The sequence below is a fragment of the Thunnus albacares genome, chromosome 6 (assembly GCF_914725855.1).
Source record: "Thunnus albacares chromosome 6, fThuAlb1.1, whole genome shotgun sequence".
Taxonomy (NCBI): Eukaryota; Metazoa; Chordata; class Actinopteri; order Scombriformes; family Scombridae; genus Thunnus; species Thunnus albacares.
The window spans coordinates 31,045,648-31,062,562 of NC_058111.1; the positions used below are offsets into that span (position 1 = coordinate 31,045,648).

The 16,915-nt window shown below is 42.4% G+C and overlaps 1 long non-coding RNA gene across 4 annotated transcripts in view; it reads left to right on the forward strand.

Moving 5' to 3' along the window:
* The window catches only part of LOC122984618, a 105,537-nt gene extending 89,960 nt beyond the window's left edge, over positions 1-15,577 (forward strand). For all 4 annotated transcript variants that reach the window (XR_006403931.1, XR_006403933.1, XR_006403934.1 and 1 more), the window contains exons 4-5: positions 8,325-8,376; positions 13,555-15,577. This is a non-coding gene — a long non-coding RNA (uncharacterized LOC122984618). The remainder of the gene's footprint in view (positions 1-8,324; positions 8,377-13,554) is intronic.
* The last annotated feature ends 1,338 nt before the right edge of the window (positions 15,578-16,915 follow it).

The window sequence follows — 16,915 nt, forward strand, 5'->3', positions numbered from 1 at the left end:
TGTCCAGATTTGGACTTTGTGGCTTTTTGCTAAGTTTTGCTAAAAAATGAGTGGATTGGGATTTGATTTTGTTGAGCTTGTAAGCTTGTAGAAAATTATTTTGACATCATAAATTTAGTAACATTTCTTTCTTATTATTTTAAAGATTTAAAGATTAGATAAGTTGGTTCCTCTCAGTGTAATGTTTTTACTTGCTGTTATTGTTGCAGTATAATATCACCAAGGTAGTTTTTGTTATTATTCTAATTAGTATCTTTATAAATTAATTTGAAAATAGTTGTTTTATTTTATTAAAAGACAAAACTTGAATATGATTTAAAGTTTTATCTTCAATTGAATTGAAACAAAACATGAAATTCAACTGACTTCAAAAAGCATCACAAACAAGTCATGTAAGATAATTAAATCATTATAATAAGACAATTCAGATGATTCTTTTCTTTCTTTCTTCTTCGTGTCACAGAGTTGTGTTAAATATTTACAGGTATTTATGAAAGCAGACTCCTACTCTTGAGTTTTATGAGAGCAATTTTCCTGCTATTTATTTTGAAGATTTTTATATTGCCTACGTCTCATTTGAGCTCAGCCACACACCTCTTAAAATGCCACTTGAATTTTTCCACCTATCACTCACTGAAGCAACTCTGTCGTAGTGAGAGTTGGATAATAGAAGAGTTGCCATAATAATAACCTGTAAGCAAATAATGACGTAAATGTAAGGTTCAGGGTATACTGCAATGCATTGTGGGATCATAGTGAGATTAGGAGTTGAGTCCTGTGAGTGAAGAAGAAGTTGAGTGGATTATGACCGAGAAAAATTGTATTTCTATGTATCAGTGTGTGTGTGAAGAACATTTCATAATTGCGGGAAAAATACTTCTTTTTCAGTTCTGTTTGTTTTTATGAATATTGATTTTAGTTATTAAAAGTTAATGCCGATAATCCATAATTCACATGATTATAGGCCGGGACTGTCTTATCTCTCCTTTGAAATAAAACAATAATTCAAATCCTAGATGAAACAGGAGACTTCATCATTTTTGTTGAATATTAGGCTAATTAATTGCATCTAATTTTCAGCAATAAGTGGTGCTAATGTTTTTGTATTAAACTTCAAATAGATACAATCTAACTCAACTTTCAGAAATGTTTTACTGTCATGAGAAATGATTCCTGCTGCCCATGTAGAGACACTCAGACTTGTTGCACGCTGTAAGTATACAAGGTTTAAAGAGTCTCGTTTCTTTCCATGTGGTCACGCTGATGGATGTACGACGTCATCTGCTCGCAGCCCCGAACCCGTAGATCCGAACTTGTGTTAACTGACACCACAAGCTTGTATCTACAGGTCTGCGTCTGTGCAGCTCCACCGACCCGAGCAGCATCAGCAAAACAGCAGTTCCCACCAACTCTTGTTAACCGTTTCTCTGTCCCACCTACCAGCACTGCTGCTTTATTCGTTGCCAAGAAAGCTTCCTCTGTCCTGGGATCAGCTTAAAGTTCACTTTATTCAAACCTTCGATAACAGGTTTTCTCAACCTTTTCAAACATACTGCAAACCTCCATAAAATATATATTAATGTCTCAGAAACCTTCTCACACAACTAAATCTAAAGTTTAGAAAAGTTATGTTTTGGTCTTCCAGGGTTCCTTAAAACTTTCCACGTCGTTCAGTTTGTCCTCTCAAAAAGTAATTGGGCTTCGAGGGGTTAAGAGAAGGCTAACGAGAAGTCGATTAAAAGGGGAAAATATAATTACAGCTACCATTTCCTTGTGTGCATTTCAAATTGTAGTTTGTCGAAAAAACTCACGAGGAGACGGAGCTATTTCAGTCAGCAGTCTGGCCTTTCTAGTGTTAATGAAGTAGACATCCGTCCAATTAGAGAATGTGTACCAATGACAGTTAGGATGCTTGTTTCCTCACAAACGGCCATTACGTCCCACATGTTAGCAGTTTGAAATGAGCAACTGCAAGCCTTCTCTAGTAGGGAAAAAACATTTGGGGGGGGGGGGGGGAGGAGGTTGGGGGGTTCCGAGGGGTAATGTGTGTGTGTTTAGGGGTAAGTGACGTAAAGACTTTGAAGAACCTTTGGAGAGAGATTTGTTTATCTGCTTTGTGTATAGAGACTGTATCTAAGGTAGAGAGTGGCACTGCTAGGGCGGCTCTCAAAACTGTTCAAATCACTTTGAGATGAGGTAAAAGTACGTCACAAACATAGAGCATCAACCTGAGATTCTGAAGATTTTTTTTTTTTTTTTTTTTTTTGGCCATGAGTCGCTCCCTCATCTAGTGATCGTACCCCTTCTTCCGTTTTATTCCCCCAACCCCCCCCTGAGCCATGAAGCCCTGGTGTCCAGGTCTGCTTGCTCCCAGGTTGAGGTAGTAGGTTGTATAGTTGAGAATTACACCCCGGGAGATAACTGTACAACCTCCTAGCTTTCCCTGAGGTATGCATGGCGCTCTGCACAGCTGGATCAATACAATCCAATGTTATCACGAGTCACACCAAAAAAAAAAAAAAAAAAAAAAAGATAGAAAAAAAAAAATATCAAGCAGCCTGCTAAAGCGAGATACGCTAGCACATGGTCAATAACAATCCAGGCTGTTTGCTGATGGAGCAGAGGGCAGAAAAGCTCTGGTTTCCACTGTTGGGTCTGTGACGCCAGTATGTCAGTGTGTGTTTGTGCATTAGGGGGATGATCTCTGGTGTATTTGAAGACTCATACTGATGCTGATATTTTTGAGTTGATGTATAAATATGACAAGTGTTAAATGTGACCTTTTTACGTGCCAGAAATATATATATATATATATATATTTAAAGAGATGCATTCAGTGTTTCCTTAAGATTTTCTTTTATTCCTGTCTTGAGTTCAAATGGCTCGTTTCATTGGTGTATTATTACTGGATGTGAGACTAACGATTACTTTTATTATCGATTCATCTGCAGAGTGTTTTACAGATTACAGTTTGGTCCAGAAAATGGCAGAAAATAGTGAAAAATGCATGTCATTATTTACCAGAGCCCAGTCTTTAAATTGCTTGTTCTGCCTGATCAAAAGTCCAAAACACAAATATTTTCCACTTTGTAAAAGTATAGAAAAGTATGTTCATATTTGAGAAGTTGGAAATATTGGCATTTTGCTTGAAAAATGATTCCAGTGACTAATCAGTCTGGATTAGGGTTATTTACTTAATTGTTACCTATTTCTGACAATTGACTACTTGATTAATCGACTAATCATTTAACTCTAAAATACTATGATTGTGTTATTAAGGGCTAAAAGTCTGATATCTGCTCTGCTATCAACAGATTTTTGTATTGTGTGTGTGTGTGTGTGTGTGTGTCAGTAGTGTTGGTCCATGTGCAGCAGGCAGGTAGACATCAGAAGCTCTGCATTGTTGCAGAGCTGATAGGACTGACGTGAGAGCTTTCAAAACACGCTCAACGCCGGAGACGTCGTTTCATTTCCATCCTGACGTGACATTTTATTATTTGGAGGTGCCCGTTGATAACCTCATTAACGCTGACGGCTGCGCAGAAGGAGTTGGGCTGCTTCAGTTGTTGTTTGTGTGATGACAGATACGGGTTGTAAAGGATATCAGAGAAAGAGATTTGAGATTTGAATCCTCAAGACAGCAGCATCCCAGTCCGTTTACAAGCAGTGAAATCAGTTGTCACCGTGAACAATTATTGTCATAATATTTCCAATCAGCAGATACAGACTGCGTGGAAAACTACTGCTGTCAAAATATTTGACATGTGAAATATTGTGACACTCAGAGAGGAAAAGTAAAACTACTGAAGATGAACACACATAGAAAATAAGATTATTTCATTCTACAAAAATAGTGTTTATTTGATTTCCTGTTTAAATCCTGGCATTATTGATTTATTTAAAAAAAAAAAAAAAGGAATCTGTATTAATTTCAAACTTGTGACTGAAATCAAAACTGAACTCTACAAATCAAACACAGCAACACATGATGCTCAGTCTCTTCCCTCTACTGTACGTCTTTCCTCTCTTACCAGCTGACATGTTACGACCGGAGAGATCTTATTCTTTCCTTCTACTCCCTTCATTATAGGACATCTTGTAGGTTATGTGAATTCACAATTTTGGTGTGAATCTTTTAGTGGAAAGTAATAGAAGCGGCGTTGCCTTTGTAGGATTTACAGCTTGTGACATTTCCACTGCAGCAGAATGTGAGGTTGGCCTTCAGATGCTATATACAGTACTGACTATACACTGAGGCCTGGCAGAGGTCTGCCTGCCCGTCTACCAAGACGTGTGTGTGTGTGTACAGCTGAGGTAATAGGTAGAGGAGCAAAAGACTGCCCCCTGTTGGTCAAGTCTGTGAAGTGTCCAGCTGTGAAAGGCTCAGATTTGGTGACTTGGCAAATGATGGAAAATATGAAACAACTGATGTTGTTGAATTCATGGTTATCCCAAAGTGAAACGCATGCTTGTGTGGTGTTTTTTAGTGACTGTGTGCAAACGTGTGTGTGTGTGTGTGTGTGTGTGTGTGGCATGATGCATTAATCCAAACCAGAACAGAAAGTGAGAGCTCCAGCTTTGTGAGGTTTCATGCGGTCTGTCTTCTCCCTCTTTTCCCTTCTTCTCTCCTTCTTTTCCTGTTTTTTTCTCCGTATCTGATGAACAAATACTGTTGCTTTTGCCCTTCTGGTGCATGAGTGTGTGTGTGCGTGTGTATTGTACGGCATGACACACTTTTCATTCCATTTTGTATTTTTCCCACTTGTTTTCTGTACTTTACTGTTAAATTTGACTGTTGAAACATGAAATGTCAGGATGAAGTGATGGGGTCTCCCTGCATTTTTTGCCTGACTTGCACTTTTAATTGGTTTTGATCTCATATTCAATCATTGTTTGTAGTTGAATAATTGTTGTTTCAAGGTCAGTAAATTCAGTTTTTTCTCTAAATTTGACTAAATTTGAGAATTTGAATTCATCATTTTAAGCCTCCACCGACTCTAAAAACATGATGCCTAGTTGCAGAAATCAGTAGCAATCTTCTTCTGTCTTCTTCCTGAACCTTTCTTTTCATCATTACTGTTACCATAGCGACAACCCCTATGACCTCTGCGTTGCCGGACGCCCATCCTCTCCATCCCATCAATCAGATGTGACACATGCCAATCATTCACTCAAGGTTAGCGTCGGCTGTGCTGCAGCCATCCAGAGAGCACACATCCTGCACGTCACCCCGCCTCTCCCCGCGTACACACACACACACACACACACACAGCGTCCACGCTGTATGTTTGGTTTCTACCTCTCAGGCTCTGCGGGCCTGGTGCTCAGGTGCTGTGTGCTTATTTTGCAGCCTTGCTGCTGTTTTCTCCGATGCGTGGGATGGCGTGACAGATCTGGGTCTCTCTTGATGTACTACTTGGCTAGTCAAGCTGATTCCCGGCCATTACCAGCAGATAACGAACGTTTAAAGAGACCGAAATGCGATCTGTAAATCGATGGCAATGAGCCGTCATTTACCTGAATGCATGAATCATCCGCCACGTGGATGCAGTCTGGTTTATTGCCTTTTGCTCTAATTAATCTGAGGATTTATATCACAGAGCCATGAAACCCTCTTCTCATGTGAGTTCTGTGTTTGCTGTACTTCTGCACCTTTCTACCAATCACTCCATGTTCATTTGTGTGTACATCCATCCATGCCTCAGTGTGTGTGTGTGTGTGTGTGTGTGTGTGTGTGTGTGTGTGTGTGTGTGTGTGTGTGTGTGTGTGTGTGTGTGTGTGTGTGTGTGTGTGAGCCTTTGTCTGCTGGCTGCGGGCTCTCACAGGCTAATATTAGCGGCTCGCCGTCGACTGGCTCTATCTGGACACAAAGCATGTGATAAATGAGGATAGCTGCTCTTTGCGTATGTGTGTGTGTGTGTGTGTGTATAAGCACACGTGTGTGTGTCAACAGCCAGGGAGATTTTAAAATTGGTAGCGTCAGTGTTTTTCGGCTTGAGAGTGTGTGGGGTGGAGGGATGGGGGGTGGGGGGGGGGTGTGCTGTAGATCCAGATGCACAGCTTTCTCCGGCGACTGCAGCTGTATAGAGATAGAAAACAGCACAATGCGCCGTCTGCCAGACAGCAGTCAAAGAGGATTGGAGATTAGCCGGGGTGCAGACACAGTCGGTCGATCAGTCAGTCAGGGAGGGAGGGAGCAGAAGAAAAGCAAGAGGGCAGTGTGGTCTCGGGGATTTTTCTTTTTCTTTTTTCTTTTTTTTTTTTTTTTTCCTCCCCTTCCCAGTCTCTCCGGGCCCCGTCGCTGATTTGAGCCTACAGTCGGTTGTACGTCGTCACTCTCCTTCTCTGCTCCATCTGTTCCTCCCCCCATCATCTCTCCTCTTTCTCTCCTTCCTCCCTTCCTCTCTCTCTCTCACTCACTCTCTCTCTCTCTCTCTCTCCATACCAAAGCCTGGGGGAGCCAGTGGAGATTAAATGTAGCCTCTATAAGCCAAAGCACATCATGTAGCAATGTTTCTATGGCCCCTTCTCTCTCACACTCTCTCTCTCTCTCTCTGTATCTGTCTCTCCTTCTCTCTCTCTCTCTCTCTCTCTCTCTCTGAAGGGATAGTGTGAATGATGTCGGCCTGTGCTTTGAGGCAGCGAGTGAGAATAAGAGCAAAGAAAGAGAAAGAGAGTGCAAAGCCTGGAAAAGTGGATTTTTGTTTTTGCATGCATGCAGAAGAGAGCAGAGGATTTGTTTTATGGGTGGAAAACGGACAACGGCAAGGTGGAAAAAACAACGAAAGGAGGACTATCTACCTTCCTCCCCCTCCTCCCTCTCTCCCTCCCTCCCTCCCTCCCTCCTCACCTCTTTCTCTCTCCCTCTCTCTCTCTCTCTCTCTCGTCTGATATAGAGGAAAAGTGGGCCTCTGGCTGTAAGCGATTACAGCTGTGAGGCAAATTAATGGATGATATTTCTCTCCCCCCGTTCTTTTTTTTTTTTGTGAAATGTTTTTCCTCCTGCCGATCAACATGGGAAGAAAAAAAAAAAAAAAAGAGCCAGAGGGGGGAGGAAAAGAAAGAGTGAAAGAAAGATCGAGAGAAAGAGGTAGAGTACTAATATTGGGGAGAGGGGGAGGGGGAGGGAGGTGAGGAGGGGGTGGGGGTGGGGGGGGGGAGTGCTGGAGCTCTCTTGTGTTTTTTTTTCCTGTCTTCCCTCCTTTCCAGCTCTGCATGTGATTGAAAGAGAGAGAAAACAATGCGAGGGAAAAGGGCGAGGAAGAGAGAAAGCGGAGCAAGACAAGAGATCAGCAGGCGCATTCGTTTTGTCCTTTAACTTGGATTTGTGTGCGTAAGTGTGTGTGTGTGTGTGTGAGATAGAGAGAGAGAGAGAGCGAGAGTGTGTGTGTGTGTGTGTGTGGTTGCATTTTTTTTTTCCTCTCCAACCTGCCCCGGACCTGCAGGTTTGGATACAAAGTAAGTAGAGGCTCGGGTGCGAGGAAAGGCAAATGAGTGTGTAACACTGTTTTGTGTGTGTGTATGTGTGTGTGTGTGTGTGTGTGTGTGTGTGTGTGTGCGCGCACCTCCCCTCCTCACCCCCCTCTCTCCGTTCGGTGAGGCAGCATACTGGTATGCTTCACTGGCACTGTGGCCCCGGCTGCAAGCGCTGATTCTGTGGCTCGATGCTCACTCTTTTATTCTACCTCACCCTCTCTCTCTCTCTCTCTCTCTCTCTCACTCAGTCGGTCTCTCGCTCGCTATCTCCCTCTCTCTCTCGCCCTCGCCGTCTACCTGTTCTATCTAACCTTTACGTATCACTTCCTTTCAGCATTTCGTTTTCTGGGAAGAGGAATCGTCTCGCCGACTCTCTCTCTCTCTCCCCCTCTCTCTCTCTCTCCCTCTCTATCTCTCTCTCTCGACTCTCCTCCCCAGACTGCTCACTCTAGCTTTGTGTGTGTGTATGTGTGTGTGTGTGTGTGAGAAAGAGAGAGAGAGAGAGAGAGAGAGAGAGAGAGAGCGAAAGAACTAGAGATAGAGGGAGAGAGAGCGTGCACATGGTTCATTCCGGCTCGGTCCTACCACCCATCCTCATGCCTCTCTTTCTTGTCTCCGTCCGTCGCTCTCCTTCCGTTTATTTCGCCTGACTTTGAGCGGCTCGCCGGACGGACCAGCCTCTTCCTCGTGTCGCTTTTTTGTGACCCGTTTCCAAAAAAAAAAAAAAAAAAAAGAAGAAGAAGAAAATTCTTCTTCTGATGATGATGATAACTGGGATCTTGTTTGCATGCTGTAACTTTAAATCTGAGCTTTCTCTTTCTCTCTCTCTTTTTTCCTCTCCCGAGCAGGCAGCGAGCTAAGAGAACAACGAGCAGGGGGCATCCTGGTCCGAAGGGGAGGGTGAGTCGATACCAGCGAATACTCTTCCTCTCCACTTCCCTCTCAGCTCCCCATCTGTTTCCTAAGCTTTAGACCACCGTGGTAGCATGAAGGAGCTGTAGAGCTTTGTTATCTGGCTTGTCTTTTCTCTGTGTCGCACAGAACCATTGCCGGACGGGGACGTGTTCTAGTGTGATCGAGCATGCACTGAATGATTTTATTAACAGTGCGAGAAATGGCAGGCAGTCGGATGAGCATGTGAGTCTGTGTTGTGTTTGACGCTGTGCGGTCCTGGGTTCAGATTTCGATGCTGTAATCGATGCATTCACACGGGGCTTTTGTCTCATACGTCCGCCGCAATAATTACCGATCATCGACTGATTTTGATTCGCCCCGAGACAGCGGGAGCTCTTTAGGCATACTGTACAGCAGCAGGCTCTGTACCTGATGGCAGGAGGCATTTTTCAAAGTGCTGTATTGTTCAGCTGAGGTGGGGGAGGGGGCGAGAGAGAGAGAGAGAGAGAGTTGGGGGTGGGGGGTGGAGGGGGTGCAATGTTGTGTCTGGCTGAGGCTTGCACTTGTTGTATGTTCACAAATGCATAGAGGGGGCAGTGATGGTTGCAATGAGCGTGCTCAATTAATGCATGTAATTTAGGAGGGTGTGTGTGTGTGTGTGTGTGTGTGTGTGTGTGTGTGTGTGTGTTTGATGCATGCCTGTAACAGGCAAAGCTCAGTCTGTATGCAAGAGTGAGCGATGCTCAGATGCTCCAAGTCCTCATGTGACTTAAATACATGGAAGGTTTCTTTTTCGGGAGCATGCTTTCATTGGAAGCAAGATTTTTTTTTTTTTTTTTTTTTTTTTTTTTTTTTTTTAGCACCTCAGTTGCAAAGAACGACTTCAGAGCCCGGAGAGGGCTGGAGCAGCTGTGTGAGGAGGTAGAGGAGGTATAGTCCATGTGAAGATGTGTCTCTCTCCGTCCCTGAGACCCTAACTTGTGACGTTGTGCTTTCATGTCCACGGGTTAGGCTCTCGGGAGCTGAGAGGGATGCACGGCCAGCACTATCTCCTGCACGTTCCTGCCTCTAACAATGGCGATCAGAGTGGGGGGGGGGGAAGGCCGTGGCGCAGTGAGCTAAGGCGTTCACCGCACTCTTACCGTGTCACACGTTTCAGTATGGCTCACACCCTGCTGTATGTTATTTGTCACCTGGGCTGCACCAGGCATGCACCATCCTACGTGATGGACTGTGGATTCAGTAGGTAGACGTACTGGTATTTACTGGTGCAGGCTCGTGGGGGTGCAGAGGCAGTGAATGCTGGTTTGAGGGTCATATGACGAAGTTAAGGCAGAATCAGATGTGTGGACGGATGAGAGGACGAAGAGAATATGAGCTGTCATCCTTTAGCAACAGAGGCCTGATTGTATCAGTCTTGGCCACTAAAACAAGGGCTGCACCTATTATTTGCCTTTCATATTTACCTTATTTTACACGTCAGACATCAGTTAGTTAGTGTTGTCAATGATTAATGTGATGCTACCTGTTTGGTCACATAGAAAGCCTTTAATGTGGACTCATGCTAACGTAGCATTTTGATCCGATTCCATTTAGTCAGACACACGAGTGTGCTTTTACGCTTTTAAGTGACAGTTTTAATGTCACATGTACTAAATGCTCTGTTAAAGAACCTCCCACTTCATAGGAATAACACCGAAAATAAAATGAATTCTTGCAGTTTCAAGCAACCAAGCTAATAATCTAGCAAATCCAGTAGCAGAACAGTCCTTCAGTACCATTAAAAACTGGCTTATGTTGGATTGCTAGTTGCACATGGATGCTAGTTGGCCTCTTTAGCCACTAGCCATCTAAAAGTAATGCGCCGCTGGTGTCGGTGAAGAAATAGCTAAACAGCTGGTTAGCATCAGTAGCTTATGAGAGATAATGCTAATGCAGAGGTTGATATCATTAGTAGAGACTATTAAGTAAAGAAGCATCTGTCAGTGTGATAGCTCTGTGTTTCTCCTGCAGGCCTGGCTGTGAGTGTGTGTGTACGTGTGTGTGTGTGTGTGCGTACCTTTATGACTTGAGAGCAGCACAAAGTAATGTTGAGAGCGTGACCATGACAGCTCTGTACATTATGTGCTTGACCTCAGTGAACCCTCGGCGATGTTAAAGCTCACTCACTCGGGCTAACACAAGTGTAAAAGGTGGCAGCGGGAACACACTCACAGAGCAGGTAGTGCTGTCCGCTGAAAATAAGCTGCAGTGCTTTTTCGCTGCTCTAACCTGACCGTGATTCAAATGTGAAGTTCTTCAGAATACGCATCCGTTGATTTGATTGTGGTGTCTATCTGCGGCTAGAGTGGCAGCACGCTCTGTCATCTATAGTAACGAGGATCTCACACGCTGACTTTGAATAACAGTTCGGTTGGTTGTAGCAAAGTAGTACATGTTGGCTCTTCAGGGCACACGTCCCAACATGATACTGGTTTTGTGGAGCCCGAGAGATTCTTTCAAATTAGAATATCTGGTGTTTTAAAAGGTTCGTTTCCCGTGTCGACCTCCTTCGCACCTGGCGGTTTGCTCTCAGGAGGCCATCGCTCACCTGAGAGCTCATTTGCGACATTATTTTTTAACGGCAGCATCAGCTCTCTTGACAGCATGATTCATCCATACTTGGACTCAGGTCCATCACACCGTAGCTAATATCTGCTTTTTAATGGGGCGTAGCGTGAATATTGATGATAACTCCTCTTCAAGGATGCTTCCCTCATTAAAATTGATACTAAACTCTATGATACTTGTGGATGTAAAATTTTGAACCAGTGGAAATTGTGTTGTGTTGTGCCAGTGCTTGTGGATCAACCAGCTTCAAGGCCCCTCAGCTTGGTTTGCAATGTTTTTTGCTACAGTGTTTGCAATGTTATATATCACATATATATATATTACAACAGAGCCTGGTCTCTAAAATCATTATGACCCTGAAGTTTCATTAATGTTGATCAATAAATGTCTCTTTTTGACGTCTCCAGTATGACAGATTGCTTTTAATTTTGGCCTTCAAATGTATATTTATCATTTTAGCAGAGTAGCATTTACTCCACTGCCAACAGCTGGATGTGATGCATTGATGTGCTCAAGCTTCATTCTGTCTCGACGTATCAAGCGTGATCGCATGGATTCCCAGAGATGTTTCCGTCCTGTTGTTAACGAACTAATATGGATTTTAACTTGAACCCCCTCTGCGCTGCTAATCTGCTGCTTTAGCGATTCTCTTATGTAACGCCTCCGTGAGTCCTGTCTCTCCTTTTCCTACCATCTCTCTGCCTCAAAAATCGTTTTTTTATTTGTTCAGCCCGGTGAACAAACACTAACCTGGAGTGAGTTAGTGTCTAGCCGGTAAGCTCGGAGGGGCTGCAGGCTTGCTTCTCCATTGTTCGGCTGCTCCGCACACTGTCTGTACACTGTGTCCCCATGGCTGAGGCAGACATGGAGGAAGACAGACAGACACACAGACAGACAGACAGAGCGACTGGTGGGCATATACCCGCTACGATAAGCTGCTTCATCACTCCGACGTTAACCCTGATTGAATTTTTTTTTACAAAAGGGATATGGGCCGATCAGTGTCGTCTACTCCTGACGTGATGGAAATGATGCGGTTTGCATCTGGGGAGCAGTGTGAGCTGAATTCTGATGTGATCATACTGTACATTTCAGACAGACTGAACTCAAACATGGATGAGAATCTTAATCTTATTCTTTGATTCGGCGGTGACTCTGTGAGCGTGATGTGAGAGGATTTTACACAGCAGCTTCAGGTGTGTCAGTCAGTAAAACCTGTAATGACACCTGCTTTACAAAGATCCTGTAGCACAGAGACTCTGAGGTTTACAAGTCTAGGATTCAGTTTCACTTTTAGTCTCCCATGATGCTCTAAATGCAGCTTTTGTGGCAGTAAATATCGGCTAGTCCCGTATCGGTTGGATCTGAATGCCAGCAGGCAGCTGTTGATTGATGTAATCCCTTTTAAGGTGGACCTTTGTTAAGGTGGACAGAGGAAGGTGCTGTGAGCACTCGGTGGACGACTTAAATGGGCGTGTGACAGACCAGGTGTATGTATGGAGGGAATTGTATGTCGGATGGGAGCGGGTTGCTGCAGGGTTACGCCCAAACGCCTCGAGAAGCCGTTTGGACGAAATCGGCCCATTTTGATCAAAACGAAAGTTAAATTATTGATCAGAGAGATCGATGGAGAAAACCGTCGAATGAAGCGGCGGGCGATACGCCTAGACTGCTCTGTGTGGCGGCAGGGGTGCTTTCTCTCTCTCTGTGTAGAGTTCACAGTCACCATTCTGCAGTTTTTTTCTGCCACTCCCTTCAACACACAGCCTCCTCTCAGCTGCAGGCGGGAGAAGCACACTCATCAATAATCAGAGCTGGTCAGCGTGTATGTGTGTGCGCCTCTGTGTTTCCTACAGTATCTATCAACATGTCTGTAATGTTGTGTGTCCATCCCTCTTTGTATGTGTGTGTGTGTTTAGCAGTTCTTCCCACTGCAGAGGGGTTCACTACCCCTTTTCCTAGTCAGGCGGTGAAACAAGATGGCGTCGCAGCTTCCACGTGGGCCCTCCTGCGCTGGCTAATGCCCGCTAGCTATGGCACCGGAAAGCTGCGGAGGTCATTTTTGGAATTGTTGCACACCTGGGGCCTATTTACTCAGCACATATTTGAAATTGCTGAAGCACGTCTCAGTACTGTAGCTTGGCCGACTTGAGGAGATTTAGGATTTGGGGCAGATCCAGTGCTTTCATTGTTTTTCTTGTTCGCTTTTTCACTCAGTCTGTGTATCAGCTGCCAAACTGTATGCTGTTTTGTCTGCAGTCTGGCCGGTATTAAATGTGCTGTTGGGGCGGACGAGAACGTTTTCAGCATGATTTGTCTGTATCTGTTCAAGTGTGTGTGTGTGTGTGTATGTGCTAACTAACTCGGGTTAAGGCCAGTTTAAAGGAGCTTGGGGATTGTGCACAGCCACCTCACACTAGCAGATTAACCAGACTACACACAAACCTCATTAATCTGAGAGAGACTAATGTCACCAACAACGTGTCAACAGTCACACACACACACACACACACGCCAAAAACATGTCCGTATGCTTCCGCTTTTTAAACTCTTCCCTTTGTCTTTAACCAATAGAAACCCAGGTATTGATGACTAGAGCCGGTTCTCAGTGGGCCTCGGTGTCAGCGTTGCCCTGCTCCGGGTCATGTTGGATTTAAAGAGAGGCTGGAAATCCCCCGATGAATCAACATTTAACACTTTGCTGCCACGTCAACCAAAAAGCTGCAAACGTTTTTTTGGACATTTGAAGGAAAGAACTCCAGCATGTTGGCTGTGGTTAAGATTTGGATAATTTTCTGCCTCAACAGCCTTGATACCAGAAAGCTGTGCAGATGTGATCAGCTTTCGCCTGTCTGTGCAAAAAAACATTTGATTTTGAAGGTTTCAAGTTGGTTTCTTTTTGTTTTAACTGAGCTGGCACGTTTTTGATGGACTGTATCAGTAATCTGTTTGAAGATGATTGGGGGACTTGGATAAGACTGGATAAGATTTTATAACACCAAAAAAAAAAACTCACAGATGAAAAAGCTTTGACTGTGTCTGAGTTCTTTTAGAACATTTACATACCTGAGTATTGTACCAGCCATACAAATATTTACTGTTTCTGTTTTGCAGGGTCCTAACTAACAGTAGATGAATCTTTGTGAAGATATGGGGAAATCATCTTTCTTTTTTACTTCCTTTTTGTCTGAATCTTTGGTTCGCTTTAAATTTGACTGTAACTTTGTAAATGGAACAAATGCAGTATAATATACATTATATTCAGTGTAAGATAAGATATGATAAACTTCACTGATCCCAATCAAGGACATTAAAAGTGTTACAACAGCAAAAGGAACACAAACCAATGCATAGAATGAATAAATATCCTTTCTTACATACTAATAAATACTGTCCTGTACAATAATGCAATCTGAGACACAGGACACTTTATCCACCAGCAAATTCCATTCAATCAAGTGCAATCTTTGTATTTAACATGTTATTGCTTACTTATTTGTGACTGTTTTTGACTCAATGCATTATTTATTTTGCTTTATATATTATATGCTTCATTGTGTGTGTAGTACACACTCATAATGTGTCTACTATTCTAGTTCTTTAGAGTGGCTCTTCAGTTTCCCTGCATGGGATCATAAAAGTTTATCTTATCTAAATCCTACACATGCTCTGCTGCATTTGCTCCATTTACAAGGTGACTATTTTTATGTGATGCTCATAATACCTGACATGACATGAAATATGCAAACCAAATGTAAGCCAAGCTACTGTACTTATTTCCACCTATCATGACACATTGACATGTTCATGTCCCAACCTGCCCAACAACGTCAGATCAACTTTTAACTCTCTCCCTCACAGTGTTGCTCTTCCATTAACTGGCTTTTCTGTTTTGTATTTTACATGTGTGTCCTTTGACATTTGAATATGTTGCATATTGTTTCAGATCTCATATCCAAATAAATTTCCATGTATCAGTTCTAATTTGTGTATTCTGACATCACTGCGTACTGTTCAAGCTCAGGGGGATTGTTGTGTTGTCTTTTGTTGGAGTAAATAAACTGTCACTTTAATATTTCATAACTTTTCCAATGATGATGTTAAATCTCTGCTGTATATATTATATTATGTTTATGTTGTGTTATTAAGTATTTTCTTGAAATTAAATTATATGGCATGAAACAAAGTTTACAGCCTCAGTGTGTGCTGAAAAGGATTTATTAGCAGGAGTAAGTGGATTTCAAACCCACTCTGATAAATGAAAACTAGAGATAAATGTACAGTGTACTGATCCTGTAGAGTAAAATGTATGTGATGTGATGAAGATATGAGGGAAATCAATGTAATTTATCTGAAATAATTATATGTTTCATATTATAGTGGTTGCTTTACAAAGATCATGATTATAATTGAAGCAGATTATATTTTACGACGACATTATTGATGATCAGATGATTTTTTGTTGCTTGTAGTGTAATAAATATAGCGAGTGATGTAAGAGCAGTACAGTAAGCCCAATGTTCTCTTCAGAGGCCTGGTGCTGAGATAGAGACGTCTTACAGTCGCATCTAAATAAAGCCTCGATGCTGTCATTTCACATGATTGTCAATTCTTTCGACTGTCATGCTTATTAATAGAAGCTCTCAATGAGTTGTGGGATTTTCTAAAAGACATGTCGTCTGACGTTTCATATTTTATCTTTGGGAGGTATTTTTATACCTTTTGAAAAGCTTGAATCTGTTTCAACAAGATTAATTCTTTGGAGTGAGGATTTGTGTTTCTGCAGTGGCCGAGCCATATTCTAACATCTGACCGCTGCTGACCACAAAGACACTGGACAGTAAACGTACCGTAAACAAAGCTCTTAGAAGGCTGACAAGCAAGTTCCCAGCAGTCACCACGGGTGCAGTTATTAGTCCATGAAATGTGTGGTTGTTTATTAAACAATACTACAATAATTACATAATTAATTAGTGTTTGTCATGGTAAATAGTCCTACATTAATACAGTAAGTATCTAATTAGTGATGCATATATCCATTTAATGCAGATATTTACACATGTTTTGTGTGTTAACAAAACCAACAATCAGCTTTTATTCCTTTTCATGTGTTCACACTCATTTCGACAGAAGGAAAAGAACTTCAGTTGTATCAGTGTGGTGCTCTGCTAATGTACATGCTGTATGTGCAGTTTGTTCTGAAACTGCCCTGAATCAGCCCCTTCTTTCCCTCTCTTACTATCAGTCTATTAGACCAGGTCAGGACAACTGCACAAATACACACACACTCACATGTTTCTAGTGTACAGGATATCTTGACCAGGATATATATAGCTGTACTAATGTACAAACATAAACACATGCACACACACTCAGTCGTGTTTCCATCACTTCAAAGGACTTTACATTGACTTACATTAATTTCCTGGAGACTTATCCTAACCCTAACCTTAACATAACACTAAACTTACCTTTACTTTAAAGCAAGTCTTCAACCTAACATTAATGATTGACATTAAGGGGACTTGCTTTTTGTCCCCATAGTGGAGGCGAGTCCCTCCAACAAGGAATACCTGGTCCACACACACTGACACATTGACATCAGTTAAAGTAATATCTTTGTTTCTCAATGTGGCTCAAATGCTGAGAATATTTAAGAGTAATTTAAATGTCTTTCTTTTGTAATATAAATAATGCAAATGTTCTCCAATTGTGTTATTTCAGGGAATGCACCGCGATTCTATGCTCACATTTTTGAAATAGCATACTAAGTAGCCTATGCTAGTCTTGATAAAAGTGTTAGCATTTGTCATTGGTAACACAAATGCACTGTGCTAAGTGATTTTAGGGTTTTAGCTAACACTTTAGCATATATTGTGCTGTGTCATAGCTGGTTTCATGCTAACACTTAAGCATTTGTGCAGTGATAATACGT